Source organism: Periplaneta americana, chromosome 5, assembly GCF_040183065.1.
Source record: "Periplaneta americana isolate PAMFEO1 chromosome 5, P.americana_PAMFEO1_priV1, whole genome shotgun sequence".
Classification (NCBI taxonomy): Eukaryota; Metazoa; Arthropoda; class Insecta; order Blattodea; family Blattidae; genus Periplaneta; species Periplaneta americana.
This window is the reverse complement of record NC_091121.1, coordinates 36,889,150-36,905,653: the sequence shown is the minus strand read 5'-3', so window position 1 is coordinate 36,905,653 and position 16,504 is coordinate 36,889,150.

The following is a 16,504-nucleotide window of genomic DNA, read 5'->3' as shown; positions in this document are numbered from 1 at the left end:
TGTAGCCAAAATTTTTCTGGTTATTTTCGATTTTACAAAAATAATTAGTGTTAACATGTATAATTAACCATCTTGAAACCGAAAATCGCTTTTTTGAAATTTTTGTTTGTTTGTTTGTATGTCTGTCTGTCTGTCTGTCTGTCTGTCTGTCTGGATGTTTGTTACCTTTTCACTCGATAATGGCTGAACCGATTTCTATGAAAATTGGAATATAACTTAAGTTCGTTGTAACTTAGATTTTAAGCTATATGGCATTCAAAATACTTTATTTAAAAGGGGGGGTTATAAGGAGGCCTGAATTAAATAAATCGAAATATCTCCCTTATTATTACTTTTAATGAAACATCTTACATAACAAAAGTTTCTTTACAAATGATTTCCGATAAGTTTTATTCTATGCAAAATTTTGATAGGACTGATATTTAAGGATATACAAGACTTTTAAAATAACAATACAATAAATTTTCACCGCCGCCTCAGATTATAGCGTTGTTGTTCCTGCAGTAACTGCTATGTGCAAAATATAAAATTTTTGAGTAGGAATAAAAACACATTTAATCATTCCATGGCAATGGTACATAGGAGATCGTGAATTCTTACATTTTCGAAAGAAGGATATATAATTGCATATCACTGTTTATGCTGTATCACTATTAAAGTTATTTGAAGGGTTTAGAACTATAGTGGGCCAAACGCCATTTACTGAAGACGTAGAAAACAAGGGTTAAAATTAAGTTATTACCATAATTCAATGGAAACATATAGCAAGTAATAAAAAGTATACACGTTAAAACTAAATGATATGTCAATCTTCATTAAACTATGGTTGCCTGTAATAACAATTAAGAAACATGTTAAAGGAATTGTCATTGCACCAAATGATTGCTCTCTGGACCAAAATGACCGCATTGTAATTATTTAAATACAATTTAAATTAAGTAACATATTAAACGATTTATCCTTCTAACAAACACGAATGTTCCCTGGATCAAATGTCCTATTTTAATTATGTAATTACTTTATATTTATTTCTAACAGGTGCAGCGGAGCGCACGGGTACGGCTAGTACTAATAATAAATATGTAGCCAAACTTTTTCTGGTAATTTTCGATTTTCCAAAAATAATTGGTCCTAACATATATAATTAACCGCCCTGAAACCGAAAATCGCTTTTTTGAAATTTTTGTTAGCTTGTATGTCTGTCTGTCTATTTGGATGCTTGTTACCTTTTCACGTGATAATGGCTGAACCGATTTACATAAAAATTAGAATATAAACTAAGTTCGTTGCAACTTAGAATTTAGGCTATATGACATTCAAAATATTGTATTTAAAAGGGGGGGGGGTTGTAAGGGGGCTTGAATTAAATCAATGAAAATATCTCCGTTATTATTAATTTTTCATGAAAAATATTACATAACAAAAGTTTGTTTAAAAATAATTTCCGATAAGTTTTATTCCACGCAAAATTTTGATAGGACTGATATTTAATGAGATAAATGAGTTTCAAATTTACAATAACAACGCCATCTAAGGCGGTGTAATGAAATAAAAAAACAAATGACTTCGTCTGTAAGGGGCCTTGGACAGCAACAATCGAAAGCTATGAAACATAGCCTACAGAGAATGTTTCTATGTTTGTATGAAGTAATATCGGAAGCTAAATTAACCGATTTGTATAATTAATTATTAATTCACCATTGGAAAGTGTAGTTTCTGTAGATGGACATAATGCTATAATGTTATTACAGTAACTTCTGAGTGAATCGAGGACAGGTAAGATTAAAATAGCTTCTTATGCCCTGAAAACTTGATAGGCATTCGTTTCCTGTATGTCCTAAAATAATTTTTATGACCAAATGAGTGGTCTCTGGATCAAAATGATAGCATTTTAAATTTTTTATATAATTTAAGTAACATAATAAACGATTTATCCTTCTATCAAACACGAATGTTCCCTGGATCAAAGGTCCTATTTTAATTATGTAATTACTTTATATTTATTTCTAACGGGTGTATCGGAGCACACGGGTACGGCTAGGTTATAATAATTGGAATTGTCTTAAGGGTAGTCTGTACGCCGAATTTTTAACAAAAAATGAAATTTTGGTTTTTATCGTTTTTCCGTAGATTCATGTGTGTAACATGATAATGTGATTTTATTTCTTCTAATTGTCAACTTTTAGCCCTATCTTCAGTAAAAAATATTGTAATAATTCTTAATGCAAGAAATGTTATCAATGAAATATTTTTTCTTGCCAACTGCTCAGTGGAATTTTAAATTTATTTAGCTGGTCGTATACATAAAAGTATGTTAGATATGCCTTATTTTTTCTACATTTATATCTTTTATCACTTCTGAGAAAATTGCACCCAAAATTGAGGAATTTGACATTGCATGATATTGAAACTTTTACATCATTTTTTTGCACTTATTTTTTGTGACATTGGTACACTTTTCTCAGAAAGTACTGTATCCAGAAAGCTAAAATTAATATGCAATATCAATGCGATGACATTTTACACAATAGGTAAAAAATTATGTTTATTTCTATCTTCAGCAAAAATAAAAAATAATTTGCAGTCATTCTTAATGCAAAAAAATGTTATCAATGATTTTCTTTATCAATCACTCAGTGGAATTTTAAATTTATTTAACCGGTTGTATACATTAAGATATGTTACATATGAGAAAAATGTACCCAAAATTGAGGGATTTAACATTGTAAGATATGGAAGTACAGATTCCATTTAAGCTATGTCCATTAACCAATGTGAAATATTTAGTATCGTCATCGATCAAAATTTAAACTGGAATTTTTTTATGAACTACTTTTATCTTAAATTAAGTAAAACTGTACAAATTTGTTCAACTGCGTCGTTTTATACCAGTAACATTATTGAGAACAATATTTTTAGCCCTAGTTCAGTCTATAATACAGTATGAAATTATAGGTTGGCGTGGATTATCACGAAGTACCATTCGCCCATTAATGTTAAGCTTACTACTGTACATAAAAGAATTGTTAAAATAATATGTTAAGATGAAAACTTGATTGTCCAACTCATCTTATATATAAGGAGGTATTGCGATTAATATTTTTAGCTTTAGTACAATCATTAATACAATGTGGTATAATAAATTGGGGTGGAGTAGCATCAGTGCTGCTCATCGGAGTGACTACAACCGCGGAGGAATCGGAGATTACGAATAAAGCTCTCCACCGGTGATCTCCGGTACTACCGTAGGTGGAACAGGGGATATACGGAAGGATGCGGGGGTTCGGAGCGAAGCAACAGTTAGCTCAAGGACGACCGGCGCGTACGGACTGACGGTAGTTGTGAGTGGAATAAAAAGGCACCAAATCGGATATCCGTCGCATGGAAATTCTTTAATTTAGTTGAAGGTAATAATAAAGTCGCATACTGTAAACTTTGTGGGCGAATTTACTCTACGGGTGGTGGAACTTCGAATTTGTTAGACTATTTGAAGCGATCGCACAATCGCTAACTTGATGAAACCAATTATGCAAAACATTTGATACGATTTATTTTTCAATTGTTTTAGTGCTCTTGTTCCCAAAGGCTCACAGTCTATGAAAAAGTCTTGAAATTTCTCTAAAACGTAACTTTCGAGGCAATAAAAAACAAATGAAATATTTGCAAGACGAGTTGAGTTATATTTTACTGTTTGGATTAAAATATTTCTGAATGAAACTAAAGAAACATCTGGTAATAATATAATTACAATTATCCTTAAGTTGATATCCACTTATATTTTTATTACAGAGCAAGAGTGGCGCGTTTTAGAAGAGGCAGTTCAAATACTGACACCATTTAACACAATAATCACAATCCTGTCCGGTGAAGAATCTGAATAAATTATGTTGGACGGTAAACTTTATCCCATTGATAGCCCACGTTTCTTTTGTTTCATTCTGAAGCTCCCTTAATATATTTTACGTTAACTAAACCTATTAGGATAATAATTGACAAACCCTGTTTGCAATTAAACGAGAGTTTCTAGGAGAATTGAAGTATAAATGTTTACATTAGCTACTGAAAAGCTTTACTTCTGCGTTAGTTTTGCAGTTAGATTGAATGTTATTAATTTGATCAATGACATAAAACTAATTCTGCTTTCCACATATAGCTACTATGAATTTCAAAACTAGAAAAAAAAAAATCTGTCAGCTAACGTAGCACTTTAAGCAACACAAAAAAATAGAGCCGAAGAAAGAGAGAGATTAACATAAAAGAGAGATTAAACAACAACAAATTAGAACTTATTTTAAAAGATACGCGGACGTAAGCGGACTCGAATCACTACCTATCCGATTAAAGGAATGCTTATGTCTGCGCCACAGCACATATACAACCTGCGCGGCATCAGTCAGAGGTAACCGGAGGTCTCCGATTGAAAGCGCGCAAACAACCGCTCCGGAGAAAACCTAATCATAAGCAGCATCATCAAAGATTTCTACTCTTTCGCGGGTGAGCTAAAGTTTTTTTTCTGTATATATTGTATCTTATGTAACAATTATTAGCAAAATAAATAAATAAATAAATAAATAAATAAATAAGTACGTAAGTAAGTAAATGAGTAAAATAAGTAAATAAATAAATAAATAAATAAATAAATAAATAAATAAATAAATCTGTACTTAATCCATTAATTTTATTACACAGAAGGTTAATAAAAATTTGTCTAACCAAAAATATGGATTACTCAACAAACTTAATTGATACAGATTTTAAAGTATTAACTATTGAAGAAATTTATAAACATAGTTTACTAACTTACTACCACAGAAATCAAATAAAACATAAATCTAATCGACATGAATATCGTACTTGAAGACAAAAGTCTACTTTCCCATTAATTGAGCCTGAATAACATACAAGTGCAGCTCTTAAACATGGTACTAGTTTCGGCCCAGGACTTTATAATAGGGTTACAAACCATTTTCCAAATTTGAAATATTTTAAAATTGAAGCTTTTAAAAAATAAATTTATAAAATTATTCATGATATATAATATTAGCAAATGTGTGTATTTTTTATCTTATTTCTGTCGACTCTATTCATGTTTTGATTGAACATCACTGGCTTCTGTCTGATTGTCAATTTATATTAAATGTTTTTTTTTCTCTTTTTCTCGCTCTCTCTTTTTGTCGCTCTTGTGTGTTATTTATTGGTTTGAATTAAGTTACTTACTGTAGCCTATTTAGTAAACTGTCGTTGTAAATTTTATGTTGTATTATTGGCTAAGACCACACCGTACACGAGATGGCTTTTACGGTAGTGGCTAGAAACATTTTTGTTTTATAATTTTAATTTGTACTCACTACCTAACTAGTTAAAAATAAATTAAAAAAAATATATATAAAGAATTTGAGAAAATTTATATCTAGGCCTGCACTATATTGAATTTCTACCATAAACATCACACTAAATTTATATCATCCGATCATGGCCACAACGCAAGAAGATACAATATTTTGCTCCTCCTCATTGAACCAAAATGTAAGACTGAAGCAGGTCTAAGGCACAGTTCTAATTACGATCCAAGATTGTATAATGATTTTATAAAGAGGAATCCCAAACTGAATTATTAAACCATACATTATTCAAGAAATATGTGAACTGTTTTTAAATTATAATAATCATATAAATTCTTATTTTTTATTCCTTGTCACTTTAAAATTGTCGTATTATTAACTTAGTACGTTTTTGTAGGCTATATGGAATGTTTGTTTTTTCCTTCTTTTTATTTTATTTGTAATAACAGTAGTGGTAAAAAAAACCGGACCGACCCTTGTAGCTGATTTCGAGCCTTGTTCACTCCAGAGCACGATAGACTGCTAACTAAGACTTTCGTGGTTCGAATCTTGCCTGGGAAGGAAACTTTTTTCTTGTTCCTCATTCTAATTTTTTCCCAATAATTTTCGATTGCTGGTAAAATTCATGTTCTGGGAATAATAATTGAATTAAGTAGTAAAATATCGCTGCAATCGAAACGTATTCTCCTATATTTTCTCATGATTTAAGCAGCATATCTAATTGTGAACACATTGGGTTTATCTTCAGGTTATCGAAAGTTTAAATGCTATATATTTTCAATCAGCATGATTCCTCAAGCTTTTAATTCACATGACTACATATGACGTCGTTGGTGCTCAATATTTTGAAGGAATGTAGGATATGATTATAATTATTATTCAGAGCGCAGTTTGTTTGAACGTCATTTCAATGAACCCATCCGGTGATAATACGGATTACGTGAAACAAATCCTAATACATAAAACACATTTTATCATTCCTGATTTATCGAATCGACCAGCACTCTGTGTTATTAACAATTTATTACAAAACCACCGAATGGAGTTGATCTGCAGTATCTAAATAAGATTAAACCTTTTCAATTTAGACAAAATTTAATTGGCAATACAAATGAAACTGATAATTACATATTGAGATTAATATTTTGGATGTAATGTCCGCAACGCGTAAGGCGTGGGCATGAGTTAGTTTGCGATGAACATTTGTCAGTTGTCATTGCGTGCCCTGTGTTGGTTTAGGTGGAGCTTCAACGACGCATACGTTTAGTTTACGTTCCTCATCACGTTATATTATGTCACTTGATCTGCAACCAGAATCAGATTATATAGGAACATCATTTTATTTTTACTAACATTTTTAATATTAACCTGTCTATACCTTTAGAGAACCGGAAACACCGCTTGCTCCCCCATCCAAGACTGGAGTTCGATGATACTGGCGTAAAACACAAATCACTCTACTAGGTATAGGAAGGAAGAAAAGTAGTTCATCCATTTACGTAAACTAGGAAATATCGCGATTTTGAGTTTGATAATTTTCATTAGGTTTTTCTTTAATCAAAGTACAGTACTGTATTAAGAATAAGTGTTTTTACTCACGAAGTGAGTTATCCATGCGAACATATTCATTATGCAGTGTATATTATACTGTCTACAGCACATTAGCGTACAATATAGAGAAAGAAGTTAAATTGAAAAATAATCATAATATGAATATTTAAACACAATTTTGAAAATGGTGGCCGTTCATTTCGATACTGGCTTCAGTTCTTTTGTGCATATTATCGCACTATAGACTATTGCATCTAATTCCAATTGCCAGTTTCGTCCTTCGTACTAGTAACTCATGTTGAAATAATTCTATACCTACTCTACGTACTGTGAATTCAGTCTTCACTTCTGCCCGACCCGAAAATATAAAATTACTCAGACATGCTATCTACTGTCCGTCCAAGTGGTTATGCCGCAGGATTGTAGAAAGGGAGGAAATCTCGTGACAGTTAATTACTTAACGAGGCCCTTTTATTTAAGTTAAATTAAACAGCTGTATAATATTACGTAAACTTCCAATTCCTAAGAGAAATTAATGTTTTCAGAAAAGAGCTAAGACAGCCCAGCTATTACAGAGGGGCGAGCAGAAGCAGGTGGGGGAAATCGGGATGCGACGTAGGCAAACGGACAGTACCTGTGCGAAAATATGATTCAATATTGAAAGCTCTTTCGTCACTGGAAAACGCGAACATATTTCTGGAACGTACTATACTCAGTAACTCAGTACTGCTTACTATCTGCGGCCTTGGTTCTGTGTGGAGTTGGAACTTCCTTAGTAGAAGGGGTGGGAGTGAAGTACATTCAAAAACTCAGGTACAATAAAAATTGAAGTAAAAATAAAATTATGTCCCTGTATTATGAAATGTAATACAATATAGAAGGAGCTCGGGAGCGGATTTGATTATTTGGTTGGGTTTTTCCGAGGTTTTCCCAACCGTAAGGCAAATTTCAGGTAATCTATGGCGAATGCTCGGTTTCATCTCTCCAAATACCATCTCGCTATCACCTGTGCGTATCTGTGTACAAATATGTATATGCAGGGTGCACACAAAGTTTCGATCCAATTTTAAGTAAACGTTGGAATTTCTTTATTGTTTCAGATTAAGCTATTAGTTACGCTGAGTATTAAAGATGGGATGTAGTGATGGAGGAAATAAATTAAAAAGCGATATATTGATATTGCAAACCTAATTTCGATAATCGATATATATTGCAAAAAATATATCGATATATCGAACGATTATCGATATGTCGCTGTTCGGTAAGTAAATTTAATTTTCAGGTGTACATTTACTCTATTACAATAAAATTACTTACATTTTAATATTCCTTTTTACCATTGAAATTAACATCATAAGTCAAAAACATAAACGTAAAATTATAACAATAAACAATACAATGATGTAGGTCCTAACCTAAATCAAAATTATGGTGAAGGTAAGGAGAGATTAAATGATATAGTGAGAAAGGGTTAAGTGAACTCTACATGGTTGAGTATTTGATATTGGAACACGATTCAATTATTCTAATTTTATATAGAATTCAATCCAAGACACATATATAATGCTCTTTTCTACCTAACAACGTAACCATTTTTAAATGTAAGTAGACAGAACTTGTAATTTTTTTAAATGTAAGTAAATCGTACTTAGAATGTTACAAGTTTTAACAAACTTCACAGTTGATTCGATACAATTCTTCTACAGTAAGTTTCCATTGCAAGTTATTGTTACACTCCAACATTCCAACAACAATGGTGATGATTATAGTGATAGAATTTTTGTGCAGAAAAAATATATAATAAGGAAACAGAATGTCAGCACTATGTTGTGCATAGAAATAATAGCCGTTAACAAATGTCACATCGATATTAAATCCTTGATTCTTTTTTCTTTCAAAATATAGGAATAAAAGTTTTGATACTGGTTTTGAGGTTAGACGGTTCCCTTTCAGGATGGGAGTTGCTCCTGCCTTGCATAACATTAATATTAACATTAAAACAGTAGTAGATAAACCTTCTGTCTGTCTCAAGTTCGCACATGCTGCATTTTGAATTTGGTGCTCCATATTAAACAGTTTGAATTCGAATTCCAGTCCAGCCAATTAGAACAAGGTATTGAGTGAGGTTGCACTTATGTAACTGTCCATCTTCATTAGCGCCATCTCTCGGGAATTATCGGAGTTGTCTAATGTGGATTTTGTTGTTGTTGATAATGATGATAATTCTACAAAAAAAATCGATAAATTTATGAGAAAACCGATATATTATACAATATATTGAATCAAAATTTCGATATCAAACATCGCTACATCGAAACGAAAATATCGGTATTTCGTAAAAACCGATATATCGTTCCCATCTCTAAACGGATGGCTATTGTCGGTATTCGAATGCGTGTTTTAAATTGTCCCACGAACCAAAATAAATATAAAAGAAAGAAAAGAAAGCTTAAAATAAAAAAAAATATAGAACTAATATCACTATCTAAAAAATAATACAAAATAATATTCTCGTAAACAAAATACTAGCATATTCAGCCAAAAAAATTAATGCAAAACCATATGCAGACGTGCAACAGGATTTTGCATGTACACTTCGAAAACCGGCACCAACACAAGCAAACATCCGACTCTTTGTCAGTAAATTTCAGAGGATAGGAAATGTTGTTGATGAGCCACATTCTGGTAGACCTTCTTAGCCGAGCAGTTTGCGGAACGCATTCGAGAAGCCATCGAGAGGAGCCCTCAAGCATCGAGTCGTCGTTTAAGTAACCAGCTAGATATGCCAAAATCAACTGTTTTGAAGTGCACACCGAAAAACAACTCATCACATTCAGGTGTTGCACAAACTAGACGACGAAGATCCTTCAGCTCGTAGGCAGTGTTATAATTTATTTTAGACCAAGGCCAAAAGTAGATGTGTGACTTGGGTTACAAAAAGCAATGTTTATGGTCCTTTCAAGTTCGCAGAAGCTATAGGAAACACTTACCTGGGCTTGTGGGAATAATTTCTTGAGTCATAGCTACAGAAAGATGGTAGTGTTCACACCGTTATCTTTCAGCAAACATACTTCAACCAACGCTTTTCCAACTGATCAATAGGAAGAAATTCAACCCAAGTATGGCCATGGCCATCACGTTCACCAGATTTGACGTCTTTTTTGCTTTGGTGTTATTAAGTGAAGAGTGTACAAAATCAAAGTAAAAAATCTACAGAAGCTGAAGAATTGAAATCCAGAAGAATCTGCAGCGAACTCGCGCCATGCTTACGAATGTCTTCAGGTCTTCATTCAAACGCTGGATACAGTGCTGTGAAATGGATGGCGGCCATGTTAAATTACGATGAATTACGTAATAAGTACACACCATAGCAATAACCCTATATACAGTTCGTATCCAAATAATAATTATTTCATTAAAATGGACCTAGACTTTATGTCCGCTCTGTATAATGTAAGGTAACTTAATATTTTTTAGAATTGATGTACTGCTCCCAAGTCTAAAATAAGGAATGAATTGCATTGCGATATTGTACGTCATTAAAATATAATTATAGACGCGGCATATTCGGCATAAGCGTCCTGCAGAAATGACACCAGAGAGTTTTCGCAACCTACTGATACGCTAAATGTTTAATGCTATGTTGACGTCATTGGTGAAAGAGCCAATGAGAATCATTCATCTCATGTTATTTCAATAGCGGACTCTGTCTGTAGGCGGATAACGTGGACGTGAACGAAGTTTTCCGTAGACCTAATTCGGTGTTAAAATATGGCATGTCGTTTGAGATTTACCATCTAGGATGAGATTAATATTAAATCTATTTAGAAGAGCTCAAGATGGACAAATTATTCAGTCCGAAATACACGAAGTCTTAGGAAATAATTTTTCATGCTGATTCCAGCAGACAAAAAGTGAGTCGTGAGTACCCCGCAAAGCGAAAAGGCTCCTTTGTTTAACTTGCTGTAATTCGGAAACCAGTAAAGATTCTGAGTAGCGACCACTTTTAAAAGTAATTTCCATTTTTTCTCAACATTTCTTTCGCTTTGATCCTCCATCCGAAGTCAAAAATAAAATAGTTTGCTCTTACCAATTTTTAAAGGTGTAAATGTCTATTCTGAACAGATCATATCGAAGTTTGTACCGTATTTTTTTCCCCACTTTTCAGTAAAGATTTTAATTTCAATTTTCGATTCTATGGTTTCCTTAGGCATTTAGTTATCAATTAAAAAATTACAGCGTGATTGATTGTCATAGGAGCTACGACACGATAAATGTTAAACAGAGTGGGAAATACCATAATATAATAGAACCTTACGTTAAAGGAATGCGTGCATCGTTTTCCCTTACAATTCTTCCCCAAGTTTTACGAACATGAACATACGTCACCAATACATCACTACTGAAGTCAACATAACGTTAACCCTAAATTGACAATGCATCCTATAGGATACAATAGGTTAATAAGCGATATGCTATAGTTTTAATAGAACAATGGAAAAAAATTATTAGTAAAATTAAAATTTCACAATGCTCAACAAAATTTCGCCTCAAACAGCTAAGATTTCTGTCAGTAAAGCTAAGCCTGTATGGCGACTACAGGTATATAGTTGCCAGCATCGTTAAATAAACCATAATTTAATAATTTTTACATACATACATACATACTGTACATACATACACACATACATACATACATACATACATACATACATACATACATACATACATACATACATACATACATACATACATACATACATACATACATACATACATACGACCCAGTTCAGAAGGGAAAGAACTCAAAATTTAAGGTTTTGAGAAACTTGCAGTCCACCGATATCCAACGTTTCTTACTGTTGCCAAAAGATTAAGATGGGATCGGTGTACTATAATATTGCACAACATATAAAAATATGGACATTGCGATAGTTGTTTTCTTTACGGTCCGACAAGGTTTAATAAACTAGTGTGAGAAATGAACCTTTGCCAAGTTAACGGTTAGCCGTTTCTGAACAGGTTATATCGAAGTTTGTATTTTTTCTCACTTTTCAATAAAGATTTTTATTTCAATTTTGTTTTCTATGGTTTCCTTAGACATTTAGTTATCAATTTAAAAATTACAGCGTGATTGATTGTCATAGGAGCTACGACACGATAAATGTTTAACGAAGTGGGAAATATCATATAACAGAACCTTACGTTAAAGGAATACGTGCACCGTTCCCTTACAATTCTTTCCGAAGTTTTACGAACATGAACATACGTCACTACTGAAGTCAACATAGCGTTAACCGTTTAGCGGGCCAAGAAGGTGCGAAAGCTCTCTACTGCACGGTTCTAGTCGCCTTAAGCGTTCTTCCCTACTCTACGTCCCTTTAGTTCTTTCTCCATTTCTTTTTCATATTCATTTTTCTTTTTTCTCCATTTCTTCTGTTTATTTTTGTCGTTTTCTTCATTTTCCGTGTCTTAATTTCTTAATTTCTTCTTCTCTTTTTGGTACTTTCTTTTCTTCTCCATTTCTTCATTGCTCTATTTCTTCCTTTATCTTTTCATTTTCACAATCTGTCTTGTTTTCTTGGTTTTTCCTTTTTTCCTGATTGCTTTTCCTTGTTCTTTTCGTTTCTCTCTCCATTTATTGATTACTCTACTTCTTCTTTATTTTTCATTCCTCCTTTCTTGCTATCTTTCTTGATTTCTCAATTTCTTCCTTTTCTTTTTTCTTTTTCCCTTTTTCCTACATTTCTTGATTTCTCTACTTATTCTTTATTTAGTACATCCTTTCTTTCTGAATTCCTTGATTGCTCTGTTTCTTCTTTCTTCTCTTCAATTTCGCTTTCTTTCTACATTTTCTGATTTCTTTATTTCTTCCCATTTTTAAGAATGGATTGGTCGGCGTAAAACGTGTGGAAAGGCCACCTGGGTCATGTGACCTAACATCATGTGACTTTTCGGTGTAGAGAATAGTAACAGACAAGGTGTATGCACAGAGACTATAAGATATTGCACAAGTTAAAACTTTAATTAATGAATTTGTTTAATTATTGATTCAAATAGAGAGTTCTGTTCGTCACTTCACAGATCATGTCATATTTGTATTTATCAAGAAGATTCATATTATCAAATTTAAAAGAATCACTTTTGTAACAGAAAGAAGTAGTTATTACGTAAATAAATATCTAGTTTCCATTTATATTTTCTATATTCTTAGACTCAAAAATTTCGATCAAACAATTTTTCCCACCTTGTATGTTAACATAAATTTGTTGTTTATAGGTTTATATGTCCTCCACATTTGAAGTAGATCATATTGTGTGCCAGATACTTTCTGTGGAAAATTGTTCTTGTCTCTGAAGCTTATTCTGTAACGAGGGGAAATTCTTTCAGTATAACAGGACGTTATATCACGTACGTACTTGAAAGAGAAATATTGCTCCACTGGAAAAGTCAAATCCTCAGGTACGCATATTTGGATCATTAAAAATAAGAACAGAAGATCATGTGCAGTAGGTACCAGAAATATGAAACGAAGTCTTTATATAGTTTATTCTATTATTACGTAAATTAATGTGAGTTATAAAGATATTTGACCAAAATTAGTTAAATTTAAGTCGTTTATAATTGCTTTTATTATCGTAATATTTTTTTTTTCAATTGACCAATATTAAAATACGCTACCTGTAGGCCTACATCGAGGAAATTGCCTCAGTGACAAAACACTGGACTTAGTATCTAGGAAGTTACCGCGTCAAAATCTCAGAGTCAGCAATTTAATTTTGATTTTAAGCGGTTGCCTCGATTATAACATAACTAAGTACTCGTATACTTATTTAATTGGTAAATTCCGGAGTAGTTTCAACTTCAAACAGTTTACAGATTTTGTTGCGCAAGATTTCAGTCCCTCCTGTTCTTACATGATGGGCATTTTTCTGCTCACATAGGCTACTAGATTGCAAGGGGTAATGTGACTGGCCTTCAGCCGGCATCAATTAAGCAATAATAGACTAACCGACAATTTAAAAAAAAATGAGATATTTGCACAAATATGTTGATGGTAGGCTAATTTAACTCGGAAAAAGTCAAGAATGAGATATTATCTGAATTTTTCTGCTATTTATAAGGAAAAATTCGTTTATTGTATAAAATTCATTTATTTATTTTGCTTTGAAATATTAATTCAACTGCTGGTCTCTTATTAAAAATCGGTTAGCCTTTTTTTGGTATTATTTGTGCTATTTTTTGTAATAGTATGAATGTTATAATACTTCTTGCATAAAATGTTTTATAAAAAACAGATTTATTTCAATGGTCAATATCTCCAAACAGGTTTTTGGCGCTTGGATCACTATTGCTAATCACCGTCCAATTGTGCAATGACTTTGAAGTTAGAGTACAACTTAGTGTAAGCAACAGTTTTGGTATATATTATAATAAGTACTTTTTTATTTTAAGTGAATTTAAGGAAACTATTTTAACTGAATATGCTAACTCCAAGGTTGTTGGCCATTTGTCTCACTCCGCCTTTCGCCGTTCCACTGAATGAACTTTAGAGACTTTTGAAGGGAAAGCGGAAAAAGGAAGTAATTTAATAGCTACCGCATGAAGGTTAATGTCTTCGTCAGTATATACATTAAACAATATCAGTGATAACAGACGACCTTGTCGTGATCTTTGATTTATCTTTATATATTTTTAGTGCTGCCTGTAGCGTTAATAGAGACTCTGAAATGTTATAGGTCATTCTGTACCTCGTGAAACCTACCCGCGCGTAAGGGGAAAGAAATAATGGACTGGGAAGCTTTCCTCCCTCGCTATACATCGACTAGCACAACAGGGTCTTTCCATACAAAATTTTAAGAATATGCCAGCGATATCAGGAATTTTTTTGGGCTCTTAATATAATAATGTTATTATGAAAATAAATTAAACTGCCAACTATGACCGCCATATCATTAATATTTAGTCATACGGATGACTGAAAAATGGGTGGCAGTTACATGTTATCCTTCATTTAAAATATTCTAGACACCCTATATGAAATGTCATCGAAACTAAACAGACGCCATTTTAATACCTTAGAGGCTAATCCGAATAATATTAAGGCATGCTCATAAAAACACCTCATTGAAAAAAAGAAATAGTTTCATATTCAAATGCAACAAATTAAATTCATGCGAATTTCATTCGTATTAAAGAAAATCTTATTCCTAATCCATCTTCCAAGTTTTATGACTTTATCTCGAAAAACCTGTGAACAATTAAATTAATAAAATTATTAATTTTTGTTCCGACGGTTGAGAATCGCTTGCTATGTGTAGCGGTCCCAGCGTTCTCGAGACTCCATAACGATAAGTAATCTCAAACGTCCGTCTCCCTGACCTTGATCGCGTAACATTCTGTACGACGGGAGAGCCTACCTGCTCAGCTCCTTTGTTCCGGTGAGTTATTTTTATTAAAAACTGACATATTATTTAAATCAACATTCTGAAATTTTCACATGGAATCAATATACCGTAAAGAATTAAACACATGTTGTTTCGTCTGTAAAAATGAATTGCATTTCGTGTTCCATATTTTTTAAAATTATTTTACGGTGGGTAACTATTAAAAACATTATATATTTCTTTCATTTTAAGGACATTTATAAACAAGGCTGTCCTTTTTCGAACTGCATTAAAATCACTTTTCCATCTTCCTTTACATAGTAAGAAAACTTCAATGAATGAAACCGTGTTCTTTGTTAAACCAATATTTTAAATTCTGATTGCTGCCAAATTATGAAAGATATAAATACAGTATTGCTTGAAATTCATATTTAGAACATACAAAATAATCTACTACAATATTTTTAACTTTTGAATCATCATCGTTCAAAAACATACTTTCTTGTATGGAATGACCCAGTAGCTAACTGGCTCGCTTACCCCCACCATAATGTTGATACTACGAGCTACACAAGAATTTAGTTTCACGAGATAACGAATGATCAATATTCGGTTGTGGGTATCCTTTTCTTTACATAATGTTTAAAAGGTAGTCATATTTAACCTTTGAAATGCTTCTTCATAATAAACGAATAGCGGATGTTTCCATATCAAATTTATTTCTTTTCCGTACAAAATGCTTCAATATATACATGCAATTAGTTGAAATATAACTTTTCTAAATCCTCAGTATTTTCGTTCAATAAGGATTCACGAATTATAGTTATTTTTCTAGTAATTATTTTAGCGTTAATGTGTGAGATTTAAGAAACCAATTCCTCTAAAAATTAATGCAAGTCATCCCTTTTCCTTTCTTAAATATGTATATAACCATAATTTTGTCCATTCTCTGGAAGTTACATTGAGATTCAAACATAATTTATGGGGACACTATACTGAAATTACTAATTTTAATGTTTTTAAAGCGAAATTCACAAAACTTTTTTATCACAGGTGTAACTGGTTAATAACACATGTACAAAATTTCATCCTTCTATGACAAGTGGTTTGCATTTTATTAGTATCTTAATAAACTTTTGTATCGCTTTATATGAAATTTTCCTTACGCCACAATTGACAATATTGCCAACTGATATTCACTTGTATGATTCTTTATATACATTG